Source organism: Hypanus sabinus, chromosome 10, assembly GCF_030144855.1.
Source record: "Hypanus sabinus isolate sHypSab1 chromosome 10, sHypSab1.hap1, whole genome shotgun sequence".
Classification (NCBI taxonomy): Eukaryota; Metazoa; Chordata; class Chondrichthyes; order Myliobatiformes; family Dasyatidae; genus Hypanus; species Hypanus sabinus.
The window spans coordinates 68,989,134-69,008,677 of NC_082715.1; the positions used below are offsets into that span (position 1 = coordinate 68,989,134).

At 43.1% G+C, this 19,544-nt stretch overlaps 1 protein-coding gene and 1 long non-coding RNA gene across 3 annotated transcripts in view; one reads left to right on the forward strand and one right to left on the reverse strand.

Moving 5' to 3' along the window:
• LOC132400736 (uncharacterized) overlaps window positions 1–19,544 on the reverse strand; it is a 20,192-nt gene continuing 648 nt past the window's right edge. The window contains exons 2-6 of one of the 2 annotated variants that reach the window (XR_009514348.1): window positions 19,263–19,455; window positions 17,262–17,470; window positions 15,190–15,343; window positions 11,242–11,393; window positions 1–6,127 (exon numbers count right to left, since the gene is read on the reverse strand). This is a non-coding gene — a long non-coding RNA (uncharacterized LOC132400736). The remainder of the gene's footprint in view (window positions 6,128–11,241; window positions 11,394–15,189; window positions 15,344–17,261; window positions 17,471–19,262; window positions 19,456–19,544) is intronic. The other variant, XR_009514349.1, reaches the window with a different exon arrangement.
• The window catches only part of LOC132400732 (kelch repeat and BTB domain-containing protein 11), a 20,828-nt gene continuing 19,991 nt past the window's right edge, over window positions 18,708–19,544 (forward strand). Inside the window, exon 1 of the mRNA XM_059982030.1 lies at window positions 18,708–18,848. The gene's annotated coding sequence lies outside the window, so the exon portion shown is untranslated. The remainder of the gene's footprint in view (window positions 18,849–19,544) is intronic.

A 19,544-nucleotide genomic window follows, 5' to 3' on the forward strand; every position in this document is an offset into this window, starting at 1 on the left:
TGTTGAACGTGGTTGGTCCTGTCTCACTCTGCTTCAGGGCAATGGCAGATTCACAGCTTTATGAGAGTAAAGAAAGATTAGCTTTATTTGTCACATGTACATTGAAACATACAGTGAAATATATCATTTGCGTTGGCACCCAACACAGTTTGAAAACTTCTGGCACCAACAGAACATGCCCACAACTTACTAACCCTAACCCATATGTCTTTGGAGTGTGTGAGGGAACCAGAGCACCTGGAGGAAACCCTCATGGTACAAACTACTTACAGGCAATAGTGAAACCTTGATCTTGCAGCTGATGTTGTAAATCATTGTACTAACTGGTATGCAACCATGTCCTGCTGCATTTGCAAACCTACCCCTTCCCCAGTCTCATTACTAGTTAACTGCTACTAACTCCCAATGGCATTCACAAAGTTTTATAGAGTCAGAGTACTCCAGAATGGAACAGGCCTTTCAGCCCATCTTGTGCATGTTGAACTATTATGCTGCTTAGTCCCACTGGCCTGCACCAGGACCATAGTCCTTCATACCCCTCCCATCCATCTACATCTCGAAATTTCCGTTAAACATTGAAATCAAATTCACAGCCATCACTTCCTTGGGCAGCTAGATCCACATTTGCGCCACACTCTGACTGAAGAAGTTCCACCTCAGGTTACTGTTAAACATTTCACCTTTCCCATGACCTCCAGTTTTAGTCTCACATAGCCTGGGTGGAAAGTAGCCTGCTTGTGTTTACTCTATCTATACCCCTCAGAATTTTTCACACCTCTATCAAATATCCCCTCATTCTCTGATGCTCCAGGAAATTAAGTCCTAATCTATTCAAGTTTTATATGATGCTGCCGTGATGATCCATTCACTGCCCTTAAATCAGTAAAATTATACTTCAGAGGTCAACTTACTCAGTTTTCCTCAATTGGAATCAAATATTTGGCACCTAAACAGTACATTAGCTTTCATTGTGTTGCTGCAGCATTTAATAAGCCCACAGATAAAGTTTGGAGAACATTGTTAAAACTATTTGTTTTTTTTAAATAGCTCACATTTGATGTAAGTGTTGACCTCTAATATTTAGAATGACACAGTTATTGTGAATATATATTATCCACATTTATTGATGATTATTTTTCAGACCGCTTTTGGTGCAGACATGGCCTTAAAGTGTTGGAAATATTGGTACTTCAGGTTTACTGAAGTGAATTAGTTTGTTTAAGGATTGATTCAGAATAGTCAGAGTGAGCAGGTTTTTCAATAATATTTGCCTTGAAAGCGGCTTTATTCAATAGTTCAGAGTTAACGAGAAATACAGCATGGGTATGGGCCCTTCGGTCAGCTAGTCCACGCTGACCATGTTGTCCACCCATCTCATTCCAATTTCCTGTGTCTGGCCAGGACACCGCCCTCCTTGTACCTATCCAAGTGTTTCTTGAGTGATACTATTGCACTTCCTCTGGCAGCTCATCACCATCCTTCGCACAAAAAAGCTGTCACTACAGTCTCTTTTAAATCTTTCCCTTCTCACCCTAACTATGTGCCCCCTAGTATTCAAAAGTTAACAATCAGAGAGGCTGCATTGAAAACCTTCTCTCCAAACAATACAACCAAAGACTAAAGTCTTTGATAACCAGCAAGAATTTTGGTTAATTGTTTTATTGTTTTTCACCATCTGCTGCCAGGAAGAAAAATCTTTCAGAGTTATTTCAACCAGCAGCCACACCCTGAGCAGATTCATGTTGTGGTGCCCTTGACACTTGGGGAGGGGGAGGGGTTTCAATCTAATTTGTCATCTTGCAACTTCAAATAATCTCTGCTGTCAAAATTGCTACAAGGCAATCTCTCTGAAAAGGAGTTTGTAATCAATATTTTATACAAATACAAATACTTTATTGTCACCAAACAATTGATACTAGAGCATACAATCATCACAGTGATATTTGTTTCTGCACTTCGCGCTCCCTGAAGTACAAATCAAAGTAAATATAATAAAAATTTTAATTATAATTCATAATTAGATAACAGAAAAGGGAAAGTACAGTAGTGCAAGTCAGGTCCAGAAATTTGGACAGTCTTATCATTGTTGGAAAGAAGCTGTTCCCAAATCTGGCTGTACGTATCTTGAAGCTCCTGAACCTTCTCCCGGAGGGAAGAGGGACAAAAAGTGTGTTGGCTGGGTGGGTCATGTTCTTGATTATCCTGGCAGTACTGCTCCGACAGCGTGCAGTGTAAAGTGAGTACAAGGATGGAAGATTGGTTTGCATGATGAGCTGGGCTAGGTTCATGATCTTCTGCAGCTTCTTCTGGTCTTGGACAGGACAACTTCCATACCAGGTTGTGATGCACCCTAGAAGAATGCTTTAGATGGTGTACCTATAAAAATTAGTGAGGATTTTAGGGGGCAGGCCAAATTTCTTCAGCTTTCTCAGGAAGTAAAGGTGCTGACTGGCCTTCTTGGCAGTGGACTCTGCTTGGTTAGACCAAGTCAGGTCATTTGTGACATTCACCCCAAGGAACTTAAAGCTTTTGGCCTGTTCCACCTGCGCACCACCGATGTAGATGGGGTTATGCGGTCCGCTACTCCTTCTGAAGTCAACAATCAATTCCTTCATCTTGCTGACGTTGAGGGATAGGTTATTGTCTTTGCACCATGCCACCAGGTTCTTAATTTCCTCTCTGTACTCAGACTCATCATTACCCAAGATGCGGCCTACAATTGTGTTCTCATCAGCAAACTTATATGTTGAGTTTGATGGAAACTTGGCTACACAATCATGGGTGTACAGTGAGTACAGCAGGGGGCTGAGTACACAGCCTTGTGGGGCACTGGTGCTCAGAGTGATTTTCGAGGAAGCTTGTCCTCTATCTTTATGCTCATTAATTTGGATGTAGATCAATTAGTAGCTTTGAAGACAGAACAGGAGCAACAAAAATTGTCTAATTACACTCTGTGACCACTTTATTAGGTACACATGTTCAGGTATCTAATCAGTCAATCATGTGGCAGCAATTCAGTGGCTTAAGGCATGCAGACATGATTGAGAGATTTGTTTGTTGTTCAGACCAAGTAACAGAATCGGGAAGAAATGTGATCCAAGTGACTTTGACCATGGAATGATTGCTGGTGCCAGATGGGGTGGTTTGAGTATCTCAGAAAGTGCTGATCTCCTGGAATTTTCATGCACAACAATCTCTAGAGTTTACAAAGAAAGTCCAGTGAGCAGCAATTCTGTGGGCATGGCCTTGTTGATGAGAGAGATTGGAGGAGAATGGCTGGGCTGGTTCCAGCTGATAGGAGGGTGACAGTAGCATGTGTTACAGCAGTGGTGTGCAGAAGAGATTCTCAGAATGTACATTTCAAAACTTGCAGTAGATGGGCTAAAGCAGCAGAACACCATGAACATACGTGCAGTGGCTACTTCATTAGGTAGAGGTGGTATCAAATAAAGTGGCCACTAAGAGTATAATATCATTTACAGTATATTAGAGAAAAAAATGACTTTAAATTTTGCAACTGATCAATCCCATAATTCTGTCTTGCTCTGTAAATACCCCAGATTTCATCTGAAATAGACACAATGCAATAAAAATAAATAAAATGCTGGATCAGTGAGCAGGTTAGACAGGGTGTGCAGAGTGGAAAATGCAGATCATGTCTCAGTCTGATGACAAGGGCACAAGATATCAACCTTAAACAGTAACTGTCTTTAAACTTCTACAGGCTCCAACTGACCAGCAGGCTATTTCCAGCATTTTCGGGTTTTTTATTTGAAATTTCAGTCTTTACATTCTTTCCTGCTTTGTGCTTGGTTAATTTTATGTAGTACTGTACTGTGTAATGGTGATGATGAATTGACAGCACATTTTATGTTTCAAGTTTTATTTCCTTTGACTTTCAAACATTAACTGTTGAGTGTATCTTAAACTCAAGTTCAAGTTTATTGTTATTCAACTGGACACATGCATACAGCTAAGGAAACAATGTTCCTCTGGGAATTATTTGGTGCAAAACACAAGACATATATCAGATACAGCACATAAAATAATATCACAATAATATTAACAGATAATAAAATATATTCTATGGACATAAAGTGCACATACAACAAATAGTTAAATATACAGCAGTATAATGCTACTGGCGAGGTATTATACTGCTGTAAGAATATCTGATTGTCATATGATTATTCAAAAATCTAGAAATAATTCGGGGTATTTTCATGGCACTTTCTACACCAGGTATGTTAGTCTTGCAATTATTTTTAACATTAGCCAGTTTCTACATACCGAGTATTTGGCCATTGTAAAGTTGTCTCGTGTTTAGGTTAGCCTTAGAATCGATAGTTCAAGGAGGTGCTGGGTGTTCCGCTTGACGGGACGTTAGAGCCTATTCTGTGCTGTTTCTTTAAGTAAAGTAACGACAATGAATCCATGAGTTAAACTCTACAGGTTTGTGAACAGATGAAATATGGTGAATTTGTACAATGTTGCAACGTGGTTCAATGTTCAGTGTAAAGCCGCACCTTCCTGTCAGGTTAATTGTAACCTGATAATGCTGACGGTGCGCCAAGCTTTAATCGTGTACCGAATCCAACTTCAACTTGAGAAGCAGAAGGCCTCAACCAACGCGCTGGAGATCCTCAGTCTGCCGAAGCTTCCGCAGCGCGGGTTCTCTAACTGCCGTCTGTGATCCATTTTAAAGAAATGCTCCTACTGGCATTAATAGCACTTATTTTGTCTGTGGTCATCTCTGTAAAATGACCAGTAAATACTCTAAATTACAAACCTTGTGCCCTTGGGAATGTCTTTATTGTCCAGATCCAAAAAGAAAATCAAACTGGAAGCATTGGAAAATTCAACTTTGATAAGTTTGTAGAGGATCACAGAGAAATGCATCACAGAAACAGGCCATTCGGGTGATCTTGTTCAAGCTAGCTGTTGTACCATTGCTTATGTTAGGACCCAACTTTCATCGTCTTGCTTATTCGTTGCTATAGAAATGGCTCTGATTTAAAAACCCCGATTTACTTTAAACCTCTTGTTTTTGCCCCCCCCCCCCCCCCCCACACACTGTGGGAAAATGATTTCCTATATGGGCACCCTGGTTGCATAGCACTTAGCGCGACGCTATTACAGCTCGGGACCAGTTAGTAGATAAACTAGTCATTGTAAATTGTTCTGTGATTAGGCTAGTGCTAAGTAGGTGGGTTGCTGGCTTGGTGTGGCTCATTAGGCCAAAAGGGCTTGTTCCGTACTTCATGTCTAAATAAAATAAAATCTGCATACCATATTGTGTACACAGCTATTCACCTAATGTTCTGTTGTGGACTAATTTTGAGCTGTTACATCAATATGAGGTAAATACTTTGTACAATTAGTAGACAGATATTTGTGTAAAAAGTGTTCTCCAATATACAAGGGACTTCATTCTCCCTCAGAACTTTCCGCTCTGCTTGGGTTGGTAACACAATTGCACATAACGATATTTGCTTCTCGTATGAGACGTGGTGAACTTGGGAGCTGCTGTTGATGTGAAAGTGTATGTGATTTTCCCCACTGCCAAGTTTCCAATGAGTTGATGACATCATCTCTCAGCACCGATGGCCTGACTTACTGCAATACCGAGGGCAGAGTTAACCACAGATACCAGCCACAGAGACGCCTTCTGACCCCCTGAGTTCTTCCAGCAGTTTTTGTTTTGCTTCAGTATAAACCATTCAATCCCAACCTCAAAAATGATTCGCAATAATTTTGATTCATTTTTTGTCTTTTGAATCTTGCTTTTATTGAAAACATTTTCCTGTTCACCAACATAAACATAAAAAGTGATTGGACTCTGATATCTGTAGGTTTCTCAGTGCAAGGCTTTGAGGGGGAAATGAAGATCTGTTCCATGTTTTCCTGATTTCCTGGTCTTTGCTGGCGTGTTCTGCTACTGTCTGCTTTTGTTAAACTAATATTTCACAAGCTATTTCTAGTGCAAAAATATTGCTGTGATGTGTCAGAAGAGCTCAAATTGCATACAGTTCTCCTCCCCATTATTGCATCAAATTGTTTCTTAATTGATTCTGGGATCTCTGCCTCTATTAAAACCTGCTGGTCCGATCCAACAGTCAGTTCTGTTCTGTAAAAAAAAAGCATTATGCTATTAATCTTAAGTTTGCATGTGATAACTTTGTTTTATCTTCTTTGATCATTTAGAATTTATTGGAATAAATGATCATTTACATCAAAAGTGAATCTTTGCTTCTTGTATATGTGCCATACCAAAAGGTAGGGTGTTTCTCAAATTCAAGCAGCCCTTGAGGCCAAAGTTTTCAGAAACTATGTCTTTGAAATTCATTTGGCAGACATAAAAGACTTTAAAATCTTTAGGCATGGGATATCTTTTCCACTATCTCAGCATGTCCATTACTGGCACATTGCTAAATCCATTAGTGCAGATGATTTTTCATTGGTTTGAGGCGATCCAGTTTTCTATAACTTGGTAACAGTTCAATGGTTTATGTAGATATCCATGCAATGAGGTTATCACCAGTTATAAACTAAAGTTGCTTTTCACTTAGGTGAGAGATTACCATAAGACCATAATATGAGTAGAACCAGGCCATCAAGTCTCCTCTGCCATTCCATCATGGCAGATTTATTATCCCTCTCAATCCCATACCATTTGATGCACTGAAATAATCGAGAACCTATCAACATCCACTTTAAATATGCCAAATGGCTTGGCCTCCACAGCCATCTCTGGCAATGAATTCCACAGATTTGCCACCCTTGGCTAAAGAAATTCCTCAAGGCTCTGTTCTAAAAGGACTGACTTCTATTCCAAGTCTGTCCATTCTGGTCCTAGACTCCCCAACTACTGGAAACATCCTCTCCATATCCACTCTCTCCAAGCCTTTCAATATGCGATAGATTTCAATGAGATTCCCCCTCATTCTACTAATCCCTAGTGAGAGAGCCATCAACGTTCATCATACATTAACCATTTCATTGATGGGATCATTCTTGTGAACCTCTTCTGGACTACCTCCAATGCCAGCACATCTTTTCTTAGATAAGGGGCCCAAAGCTGCTCATATTACTCCAAATGTGGTCTGACTAGACTTTATAAAGCCTTGACATTACATTCTTGCTTTTATATTCTGGTCCTCTTTAAATGAATGCTAACACTGCATTTGCCTTCCTTACCACTGATGGTTATCTGACTCAACCAAAAAATGTTTTGTTTACACGTGAAATTAAAAGAATTAAGTGCCATTAGTTAGTATCCATTATGTCAACTCCGTGGAGAGATCAGCTTTCTAAGCTGGGCCAAAAATGTTCTGACAGCTGAGTTATTTGGACTTTTATGCTACTAAGTTCTTCAAAGTTCTGCAAGATTAAATATTTTAATTGCATTTAAGCATGCTCTCTCCTGTTGAGTTATTTATTTAGTAAAGGGGAGGTGGTGGAGAGCAGAAAGCAGGCCAGTAAGCTCAATATATGCCAAGACTGAATCTGCACTTAAAAATGTTCTGGCAGCCCCTGGAAAAGTTCAAAGTGAAAGTTCAAGCAGGTGAAGCCGGCTTGGTTTTGAGACCAATTATTTTATTTATTTTTTTATTCAGAGATACAGAGTGTAACAGGTCCATCCAGCCCAAAGAGCTATGTCACCCAGCAACCCACCTATCTAACCGTAGCCTAATGACAGAACATTTTATGATGCCCTAGTAATCTACCAACTGGTACATGTTTGGACTGTGGGAGGAAAGTGGAACACCTGGAGGAAATACACACAATAATGGTGAGAATGTTCAAACTCCTTACAGGCGGCACCAGAATTGAATTCCAAACTCCAACAGCCCAACTAAAGACAATATTAATTACTTGAAAAAATAATGTCTGCTTAAGAGGAAAGCAGAGAAGCTCTCCATCAATCCGTGGACTTCTTTCCATAGATGCTGCCTGACCCCTGAGCTCCTCCACAGTAGATTTCCAGCATCTGCAGAATCTTGTGCCTATGAATAACTAGATTTTCAGACAGAACTTGTAAGGCACTATATTATCAGGCTCTCTGCATCCACTCTATCAAGCCCTATCAATGTTCAACAGGTTTCAATGAGGTCACTCCTCATCTTCTGAATTTGAGTGAGTAGTGGCCTGGAGCCATCAAACATTCCTCATGTGATAAACCTTTCAATCCTGGAAGGTTCAATGGGGTTTCTCCAGAAACCCCATTGATCCTTCTCCAATGTCAGCACATCCTTTCTTAGGTACATGTCCCAAACTGCTCACAATACTCCCAAGTGAGGTCTCACCAATGTCTTATAAAGCTTCAACATTACATCCTCACTTTTATATTCTAGTCCTCTTGAAGTGAATACTAACTTCACATTTGCCTTCCTCACCACCGACTCAAACTGCAAATTAACCTTTAGTCCTGCACAAGGACTTCCAAGGCCCATTGCACCTTAGATTTTTGTCTACCCTTTTACTTCTTTCTGAATCCTTATTCAATTTGCCACTTCTTTAACTCTTTCTTCTAATATGTCTAAGTCCTCCTCTAGTCTTTCTACTTCCTCAAAACTATATGCCTATCTACCTATTTTCATATCATCCACACACACAGCCACAAAACCATCAATTCCATCCTCCAAGTCATTGACATGTAACGTAAAAAGAAGCAGTCCCAACACATACGCATGTGAAGCACCATTAGTCACCAGCAGCCAACCAGAAAAGGCTCCCTTTATTCCCTCTCTTTGCCTCCTGCCAATCAGCCAATATGCTAGTATCTCTCCTGTAATACCATGGACACTTAACTTGTCAAGCAGCTTGATATGTGGCATCTTGTCAAAGGCCTTCTGAAAATCCAAGTACACAAAATCCACTGATTCTCTTTTGTCTACTCTGCTTGTTATTTCTTCAACAAATTCCAACAGATTTGTCAGGCAAGATTTTCCCTCAAGGAAACCATGCTGACTACAGCATATTTTATCATGAGTCTCCAGGTATCCCAAAACCACATCCTTAACAAACAACTCCAACATCTTCCCAACCACAGGTCCGACTAACTGGTCTATAATTTCCTTTCTTCCGCCTCCATCCCTTCTTGAAGAGTGAAATAATATTTACAATTTTCCATTCCTTCATAACCATGCCAGATCAATTGATACTTGAAATCATTACTAATGCTTCCACAATTTCTTCAGGCACTGTGTTCTGAACACTGAAGTGTAAACAATCTGTTCCAGGTCACTTGTCTCAGTTTAGACCTTTCAGTTTCCCAAGAACTTTCTCCATAGTAATGCCAACTTCACACAGTTCTGCCTCCGAACACTCTTCAAATTCCGACATGCTGTTGGTGTCTTCCACAGTGAAGACTAATGCAAGATATTTATTCAAATCATCTGCCTTTTCCTTCCCCCATTACTACCTCTCCACCATCATTTTCCAGTGGTCTGATATCTATTCTCACCTTTATTTATCAGAAGAAACTTCTGGAATCCTCTCTAATGTTGTTGGCTAGCTTATCTCCATAATCCATCTTTACCCTCTTAATGACTTTTTGGTTGTCTTCTGTAAGTTTTTAAAACCTTCCCAAACCTCTAACTTACAACTAATTTTGCTTTATTGTATGCCCTCACTTCAGCTTATATGCAAGCTTTGACTTCTTCTCTTGTTAGCTGCCATGATTGTGCCATCCCCCCCCCCACCCCCGCCCTTAGAATACTTCTTTGGAATGTATATATCCTGTGCCTTCCAAATTGCTTCCAGAACTTCCAGGCGACTCTGCTGTCGTCTCTGCCAGTGAGCTTTTCCAATCAATTTTGTTCAGCTCCTCTCTCATACCTGTGTAATTCCCTTTACTCCACTGTAATACTGAGACATTTGATTTTAGCTTTCTCCTTCCCAAATTGCAGGGTGAATTCTATCATATAATAGTTGAAGCATTCCTTTAAGCTCTCTAATCAATTCCAGTTCATTGCACAACACCTAACCTAGAATAGCTGATCCCCCAGTGGGCTCAACCACAAGCTGCTCTAAAAAGCCATCTCATAGATGGATAATTCCCTAGGGTATGGTAGGATATGACCCAGGTTATTGAGAGAGGCAAGAGAAGGGATTGATGGGCATTGACCAATATCTTTATGTCCTCTCTAGCCACAGGAGATGTCCCAGAAGGCTGGCAAGTAGCTAATATTGTTTCATTATTCAAGAGGGGAACCGGTGATAATTGAGGAATCCATAGACTGGTCAGTCTCACATCAGTGGTAAGGAAGTAACTGAGAGAATTGGTGTTTGACAATGTTACTTATGGGAGGCTCATCCAGAAGATTAAGGTGCATGGGATCCATGGTAAATTGGCTATTTGGATTCAGAATTGGCTTGCCCATATAAAACAGAGAAGAGGTTGAAGGTACTTATTCTAGCTGGAGATCTGTGATTGGTGGTGTTCCACAGGGATCTGCTTGGGGACCTCTGCTGTTTCTGATGTATCTAAGTGGCCTGGATTAAAATGGAGATGGATGAGTTAGTAGATTTGCAGAAGGTGGTGTGGATAGCATACAAAACAAAGAGAGTACAGTGATCAGTTTACAGAGAAATGAGAGGTAACCTGATAGAGGTGTACAAGATTATGTGAGGCATTGATCATTTGGATAGTCAGAGGCTTGTTCCCAGGGCTGAAGTGGCTAGCACGAGAGGGCACAGTTTTAAGGTGCCTGGAGAGGTCAGGGTTAAGTTTTTTTTTAATGCGGAGAGTGGTGAGTCTGTGAAATGGGCTGCTGGCAATGGTGGTTGAGGTGGATACAATAGGGTCTTTTAAGAGACTCCTGAATAGGTACAGGGAGCTTAGGAAAATAGAGGTCTATGGGTAACCACAGGTAATTTCTAAGGTAAGGACATGTTCAACACACCTTTGTGGGCCGAAAGGCCTGTATTGTGCTGTGGGTTTTCTATGTTTCTAAATGGCAGATGAAGTTTAACTCAGCCGGATGTGAAGTGTTGCATCTTAGTAAGTCAAATATAAAGAGACAGTATACTGTTAATGTCAAGACCTTAACAGTGTTAATGAGCAGAGGGATCTTGAGGTCCAAGTTCATAGCTCCCTAAAAGTGGCTACACAGGTTGATAGGGTGAAGACATATGGCATGCTTGTCTTTATTAGTCAAGGCACTGAGAACAAAAGTCAGAAAGTTATGTTGCAGCTGTATAAAACTCTAGTTAGGCCATGTCTGGAGTATTGCATACCTTTCAGGTCACTTCATTATAGAAAGGATGTTGGAGCTTTGCAGTGCACACAGATGATGTTTACCAGGATGCCACCTGGATTAGAGGGCATCCAGAAGAAACTGGATGAACTTGAGTTATTCTCTCTGGAGCATTGGAGGCTGAGGGAAGACCTGATAGAGGTTTAAAGGATAAAATTAGGCATAAATGAAGTAGACAGTCAGTATCTTTTTCCCAGGGTTGAAATGTCTAATACCAGAAGGCATGCATTTATGGTGACGGGTAATTTCAAAGGAGATATGAAGGGCACATTATTTTATACAGAGTGGTGGGTGCCTGGACTGTGCTGCCTGGGGTGGTGATAGAGGCACTTATATTAGGGACATTCAACAGATTTTCAGATCGGCAGATGAATGTGAGAAAATAATGGTAGGATATGGATATGTAGGCAGAAGAGATTAGTTTCCCCTCATGTTTCCCTTAAACATTTCACCTTTTACTCTTAACATAACTTATACTTCTTGTCTCATCCAACCTCAGTGGAAAAAGCCTGCTTACATTTATTCTGTCTATATCCCTCATAATTTTGAATACCTTCATTAAATCAGTCTTCTACATTCTAAGGAATAATGTTCTAATCTATTCATAACTCAGGCCCTGCAGTCCTGGCAAAATTTTTGTAAATTTTCTCTGGATTCTTTCAATCGTATTTACATCTTTCCTGTAGGCAGGTGACCAAAACTGTACAGAAAAGTCCAAATTATACCTCATCAACATCTTATGCAACTTCAATATAGCAACCCAACTCCTGTACGCAATACTGTCATCTATGAAAGTCAATGTGCCATTTTAGAACCCGTTTTTCCAGCTGGTCCAATTGTGTTGTAAGCGTTGATAGACTTCCTCAATGCCCATGACACCCGCAATCTTGTCATCTGCAAATTTACTGATCCAGTTAACCACATTATCATCCAAATTGTTGATATAGTTACCAAACAACAATGAACCCAGCACAGATCCCTATGGCAGTCCACTAGTTACAGGCTTCAGACCTTATGCTTCTTGCAATAGTCTGTGATCTGTCTACAGATTTGTTCCTCTAAATCCCTAAGACTGTTGGATGATCTGGATTATAGCCCCAGTAATGTGATCACATCCCTCAGTTCCTCAGTTTCACCCATAAAGCCTCACTAGACGAATTCTCCAGTTTGTTCGAACTGGGCACAGCCATGTCATTTTTCCTGGCTAGTAACGCTACCCCTCCTCCTTTAATCCCTCCCGCTCTATCATGTCCAACAACAGAACCCCGGAATATTGAACTGCCAGTCCTGCCCTTCCTCCTGCAACCACATCTCACAAATGACTACAATATTATAATTCCATGGTTGATCCACACCCTTAGCTCATCTGCCTTTCCTAAAATATTTTCATTGAAATATAGACAACTCAGAACATCAGTCCCATCATGCTCAACATTTTGCTTCCAGACTTTGTCTGAGGTCTCAACAACATCTGTCTCCTCTACTGTCCTGGCACTCTGGTTCCTAACCCTTGCAACTCTAGTTTAACCCCCTGCCCTCTCCCGCGCAGTACTAGCAAACTTTCCTGCTAGGATATTAGTCCCTTTTTCAGTTCAGGTGCAAACAGTTTCTTCTGTTCAGGTCCCACCTTCCCTGGAAGAGAGCTCAATCGTTCAAAAGTCTGCTTAATGAGGGAAACTATAAAAATGCCCATTTTGACAGGAAAATAAATAGAAAAGCATGTTATCCGAACAGTGAGGGGTGAAGGTTACTGGGTGGGAGATAGAAATGCAAAGTTGAAATTGCAATCAGATGAGCCACAAGCTGCTGAATAGCAGGGAAACGTGATGGACTGACTGGCCTACTCATGCTCTCAATATAACGACGTATACAAAATACTTTATCCCAAGTTCAAATCCCCACTGAGCAAAGCTGATTATTGAACTTCCTCTGTGCTCCTGGCTATTTATTTATTTAGAGATACCGCGTAGAGCAGGCCCTTCCGGCCCAATGTGCCACAGCAAACCACTTATTTAACCCTAGCCTAATCACAGGATAATTTACAATGACCAGTCAACCTACTAACCAGTCTGTGTCTAGACTCTGGGAGTAAACTGGAGCATATAAAGAAACTCCAACACTCTGAACCTTGCTGCTTCTGAAGTTGGTGTGGTCAGTGTTCACATTTTACTTCCTTTCCTTGTTTTATCATTTTTTTGCACAATTAATGAAACAGTGAACACTGTGGCCCAGAAAACTGATTGAGGCAGCAGTATGCACTGTTGTCAGGTGGCTCCTCCCGATATTAGTTAGATGCACCCTGTGTGATGATTTGAGCATTGAGTACTGTCATTAGCACACCACAGGATGTAATGATGGGTGGAGGGCATCTGCTCTTCCTGCAAACACTGCCGTACATCAGACAAAGGTGGGCAGAATACACCCCTGACATGATACCTGGGTGTGTAGCGGCAGATACATCAGCGACATTTAGGAGATTCATAGATTGGCACATGGATGAAGGGAAATTGAGGGCTATGTGGGAGTGAAGGGTTGGATTGATCTTAGAGTAAGTTAAAAGATCAGCACAACACTGTGGGTCAAAAGGCCTGTACTGTGCCTGGCAGTTACCGTAACACTATTAGAGCTTGGAGCATTAGAGTTCAGAGTTCAATTCCAGCATCCTCTGTAAGAATGGTTGTATATCCTTCCCATGTGTGCATGGGTTTCCACTGGATTCTCCGGTTTTGTCCCACAGTCCAAAGATATATCAGTTAACATGTTAATTGATCGTTGTAAATTGTCCTGTGATTAGGCTAGAGTTAAATAGGTGGGTTGCTGGGCAACACAGCTTTTCGGCCATAAGAACCTGTTCCACATTGTATCTCAAAATAAGTAAAATGTTCTATGACTATGAAGAGAATGGACGGATATGACGATACACAGGAAGAGGACATTTGGTATAAATTGACATCAAGATTGGCACAACATTGTGGGCTGAATGGTCTGTGCAGTCCTGTACTGTTTTATGCTCTAACAGCTTGATACACAGACAATGTGTAGATCCACACACTGGAAGTCACAGCTGGTAGAGAGCATTACAGAATCAGTATCAAAGGAAAACTGCAAGGAAGGCATAAAATACCACAGTGAGGATTTTCCCAAAGAAGTCAACAGCAAGACCACACTGGGAACCTGAGGCAAAGGGTGAATGGCTTCATGAGCATGCACAGTTGAAATTGGTTTATTTATTGTCACATGCATCGATATACATGCTGTTCTGGGTGCGTCAGTGGGAGGGACAGGAATGCGGTTTGCTTGGCTGTTGTCTCTTTTTGTTCTTGTTGTTTGTGTCAGTCCGCTGAGCATCGTGGGCACTGGAATATCTGATGACTTTTGCAGGCTGCCCCCAACATGTTTTTAGGTGTGCTGGTTGTTCACTGGATGTTTTGATGTACATGTGATAAATAAATCAGAATCTGAGAAAAGCTTGTCTTGCATTCTTTCCATACAGATGGGATCACTACACAGTGCATTGCGGTAGAACATGGTGAGATAATAAGAGTGCAGAATAAAGTGTAACAGTTACAGAAAAAGTGCAGTGCAGTTAAACAATAGGGTGCAAAGTCATGAAGAGGTAGGTTGTGAGGTCAACAGTCCATGTTTTCATACCAGGAAACTATTTAATAGTCTCATAACAGCAGGATAGGTCAACAAGCACTTCTGCCAATGCTGCTTCTCAACAACTGTTACTCCCATACATTCCCACAACATTGTGTGCACTCATGCATGTTCACTCACCATCAGTCACCACTTCTGCACAACTACATTTCTCCAATACTCAACTTGTAGACACTGCCAACTATTTAACAATGGCAGGCATACATTACATTTGACAGTTGTCACACTCGGAGCAGCATCCAGCAGCGGATTAAAAACTTTGCCTTACCCTTGAGCTTGGGTAGCACGAAAGGATGGATATGAGGTGGGTGGATCCATCTTGATGTAGATGGAGCTAAGCTCCAAACATTTATCAACATCATCAAGCACCTGAGCTAAGGTGCAGGGATGGGGTGAAAGTGCACGCGAGGAAGGGGGACCTTCTGCAATTAGAAACAGTGTCACAAAGTTATCCAACGTGGAATCAGGCCCTTCAGACCAAATGGTCTGTGCTGAAAAATATGCCCATCCAAGCTAGCAGCATTTCCCATCATAAACATGAGATGCTGGAAATCCAAAGCAACACACACAAAATGCTGGAGGAACTCAGCAGGCTAGGCAGCAGCTATGGAAGTGAATAAATAGTTATCATTTCAGGCCGATGCACTTCAGGACTGAAAAGGAAGGGGGAAATGCCAGAATGAAAATGTTTGGCCTCCAGGAAGTTCTGCTCTCGATGAAGCAGTTCCCCCCCAGTTTTAGACTGGTCTCACCAATGTAGAGGAGGCCTCATCGGGAGCACAAGACACAATAGACGGCCCCAGCATATTCACAGGTGAAGTGTTGCTTCACCTGGAAGGACTGTTTGCAGCTGTGAATGGAGATGAGGGATAAGAAGAATGGGCAAATGTAGTACTTTGGCAAATTACAGGGAGAAGTGTCAGGAAGGATAAATGAACAAGGGACAAGCATTTCCCATGTTTTGCTAGTATCACCCTATATATTTCCTGTCCATCCATAATCGGTGTGAGTTAATTAACAGGTTGGATCCCAAAGTGAACCCAGTCATACTGGCCCTGGAATGAGAGTGATCTCCAGAACATACGCCATAAGAAATAGGAGCAGAATTAGACTCTTCAGCTCATCACCATTTAAACGTGGCTAATTTATTCTTCCTTCTCCCCATAACCTTTGACACCCTTGCTGCATCCATGTCCTCAGTTGTAGCGAGGATAGGTTTTCAAGCCATGATATTGTCTGTTTGCAGTTACCCAGGGGAGGCGTTAGAGTTGGACACTCCACTGGAGTGCTGGAGGCAGTGTGGCACAGTGTCCATGCTGGAGTCGGTGCTGACCCCGTGGTCTGTTCAAACTCCAGCACCCACCCATAGGTACTCAGACCGGGGTCTGTAAAAACCCCAGCACCCACCAATAGGTACTCAGACCTGGGTCTGTACAAACCCCAGCACCCACCCATAGGTACTCAGACCGGGGTCTGTACAAACCCCAGCACCCACCAATAGGTAGTCAGACCGGGGTCTGCACAAACCCCAGCACCCACCCATAGGTAGTCAGACCGGGGTCTGTACAAACCCCAGCACCCACCCATAGGTAGTCAGACCGGGGTCTGTACAAACCCCAGCACCCACCCATAGGTAGTCAGACCGGGGTCTGTACAAACCCCAGCACCCACCCATAGGTAGTCAGACCGGGGTCTGTACAAACCCCAGCACCCACCCATAGGTAGTCAGACCGGGGTCTGCACAAACCCCAGCACCCACCCATAGGTACTCAGACCGGGGTCTGTACAAACCCCAGCACCCACCCATAGGTAGTCAGACCGGGGTCTGTACAAACCCCAGCACCCACCCATAGGTACTCAGACCGGGGTCTGTACAAACCCCAGCACCCACCCATAGGTAGTCAGACCGGGGTCTGTACAAACCCCAGCACCTACCCATATGTGCTGAGACTAGAGTGCTTACAAACCCCAGCAATAACCTGTAGCTGCAGAGGTTCTACCCAACCCAGACCAGGGAGTTTAGAACCCCCAGTACCCACCCATAGGTAAAGGTATCCCATTCCCGGATGAGTGTGTACATTAAAGGTTACACCCTCCCCACTGAGATCATCCTGTTTTTTCAGTTCCTACCTTTCGATGATAGGTAATTGATTTATCATTCTCACATATACTGATATAATTGGCATGACATCCAGACAGATCAGTACAAGTCCACACATCAAGGTAACAAAAAGAAAACAGAAGCAGATTATACTGTTACAGCTACCGAGAAAGTACAGTGCAGGCAGGCAATAAGGTCCAAGGGCCTGGGTGAGTTAGATTATGAGATCAAGCGTTCACCTTTTTGTGTACAAGAGGTCTATCTGATTGTAGGATAGAAGGTGCCCTTGAGTCTGGTGAAAGGTCTTGGCTCAAAGCGTCAACTGTTTCGATGGTGCCTGGCCTCCCGAGTTCCTCCAGAGTCCTGTGTGTGTTATTCTTTATTTCCAACGCATGCAGAATCTCTTGTGCTTTTGAGTCTAGTGGTACGATCTTTCAGCTGTTTGTACCTGAGGTGAGAAGAAAGGACATCCGGGGTGAGAGGGTTGCTTGATTATGTTCGCTGCTTTCCCGAGGTAACGAACTGTAGTTGGAGTCCATGGGTTAGTTTGTGTGATGTGCGGAGCTGCGTTCACAACTCAGCACTTTCTTGCGGTCACGAGCAGAGCAGTTGCCGTACCAAGACGTGATGCATCCGGACCGGATGTTTTCTATGGTGCCTCGATAGAAATTGGTGAGGTTCAATGGGGTCTCCAGTGGAAGAAGCGGTGCTGGTGAGCTGTCCCGGCTTCATGTCAATGCGGTTGGACAAGTTCAAACTGTTAGTGATGCTTATACCGGAAAACTTGACTATCAATCATCTTTATCTCAGTATCGCTGATATAGACGGGTGTGTGCTCCACCGTCTCCTTAAGTCAGTGACCAGCTACTTTGTTGCTGACACTGAGGCAAAAGTTATTGTCTTGACACCATGTCACTGGGCTCTCGCCTTTGTTTGAGACATGGCCCACTGCAGTGATGCTACCTGCAAACGCGACTGGAGTTCGTACAGAATCTGGCCGCGTACATTTTTGCAGTGTTCTGTACTCTCCACGGCTTCCTGAAATCAATTACCTGCTCCTTCCTTTGCTGAGCATTGAGTTAGAGGCTGTTGTCTTGATGCTATTCCATTGGGTTTGCCGCAGCAATAAGCGGATTAGCCAGCCAGAGTTATTACAGTGACGGACGAGATCTAAGGGAGTTTTCAAAGCGCCGTTACCACGATTGGCAACTCCTGCCACCTCACTCGAACGCTTTTTGGAAGTTGGCGCCCAATGATTTGTCAATGTCTCTATTTTCTTCCTCAATGGCCAATTCCGAGTCCGATGCTATCAGGGAAACAACAGTCTCTCTCTCTCTCTCACACACACACACACACACACTCGCACACTCACTGCCCGTTTGCCAGTCCCACCCACTTCGCTAGCAACATCTCTCTGTAGGCGGATTCTCCTGTTCCATTGAGCCGACCTGCTCGGATCCGGGCACGGAGCGGGAGCAAATTGGAACGCGCAGACGGCACGGGGGCTACACTGATCTGGCTTCCAGCTTCTTTGCTCGCAACAGACTGCAGCCCCCCCCCCCCTCCAACCTCCCACCTCCCTCCTCACTTTCTGACTGTGAGGCGCCAAGCGCCCGAGCAAAGGTGCGGAGAGGGACGAGCCGTTCAGCAACTGTGTCCGAGGGTGAGCGAACTCCGGGTGCATCGAGGCGCCTCCCTCCCCGCTGCTGATGTTGGGACCCGGGTAACGCGGGGAAACTCTGCTTAACCTCGCCTCGTGTGCCAGCCTTTTCTAGAAAGGTTCTGCAGGTCTGATGAAACTGATGGCGTCTGCACTTCGGCCTTGAGTAAGTGTCCTGATTTTATTCCTATCTGATTTTCGCTGCTCTTATTTGCTAGCGAGCGTCGGGAGGGGAAAGGGGGTGAGCCTCTCGTTCTGTGGACCGCACCATGACAGCTATTGCCTGTAGCCTCTAACAAGCACCTCCATTCCCTCTGCGAAGCAGGGGCGTGTTAGACACTAATGCAGCGCCGGCTTTCGGATGGCCTGCTACGTTTAGGAACAGACAATTCAAGATTCTTTAATGTCATTTCCAGTACATAAGTGTGCAGGAGAACAAAATAATTGCTTCCCCAGTTCTGATGCAGCACAAACAAAAAGATGAAGAACACAACAATGAAATAACACAATAAATACAAATACTCATATGCATGGATTGATTCTACGTCTCCTCTCCCCCCCCCCCCCAACCTTTCTTTACCCAAGAATTGCAGGCAGCCGCCGTCGCTCCGTAGCTGGGCTCCGTGCAGCGGCCGGGATTGTCGCTTGGCACTCAGCTCCTGCAGCAGACGCACCCTCCGCATTCATTCCCGCAGAAACCGGGAACACCCTCCAGTCTAGTTTCGCTGCAGCGAACTCCCGGCCCTAGCGTCGCTGCAAATCCCCGATAAAACCTGTTGTGTGAGGAAGATGCCTTTATTTATTTGCTGGGGATTGAACCGATACTCAGAATCGAGGGACGAGCATGTAGAACAGAGATAAA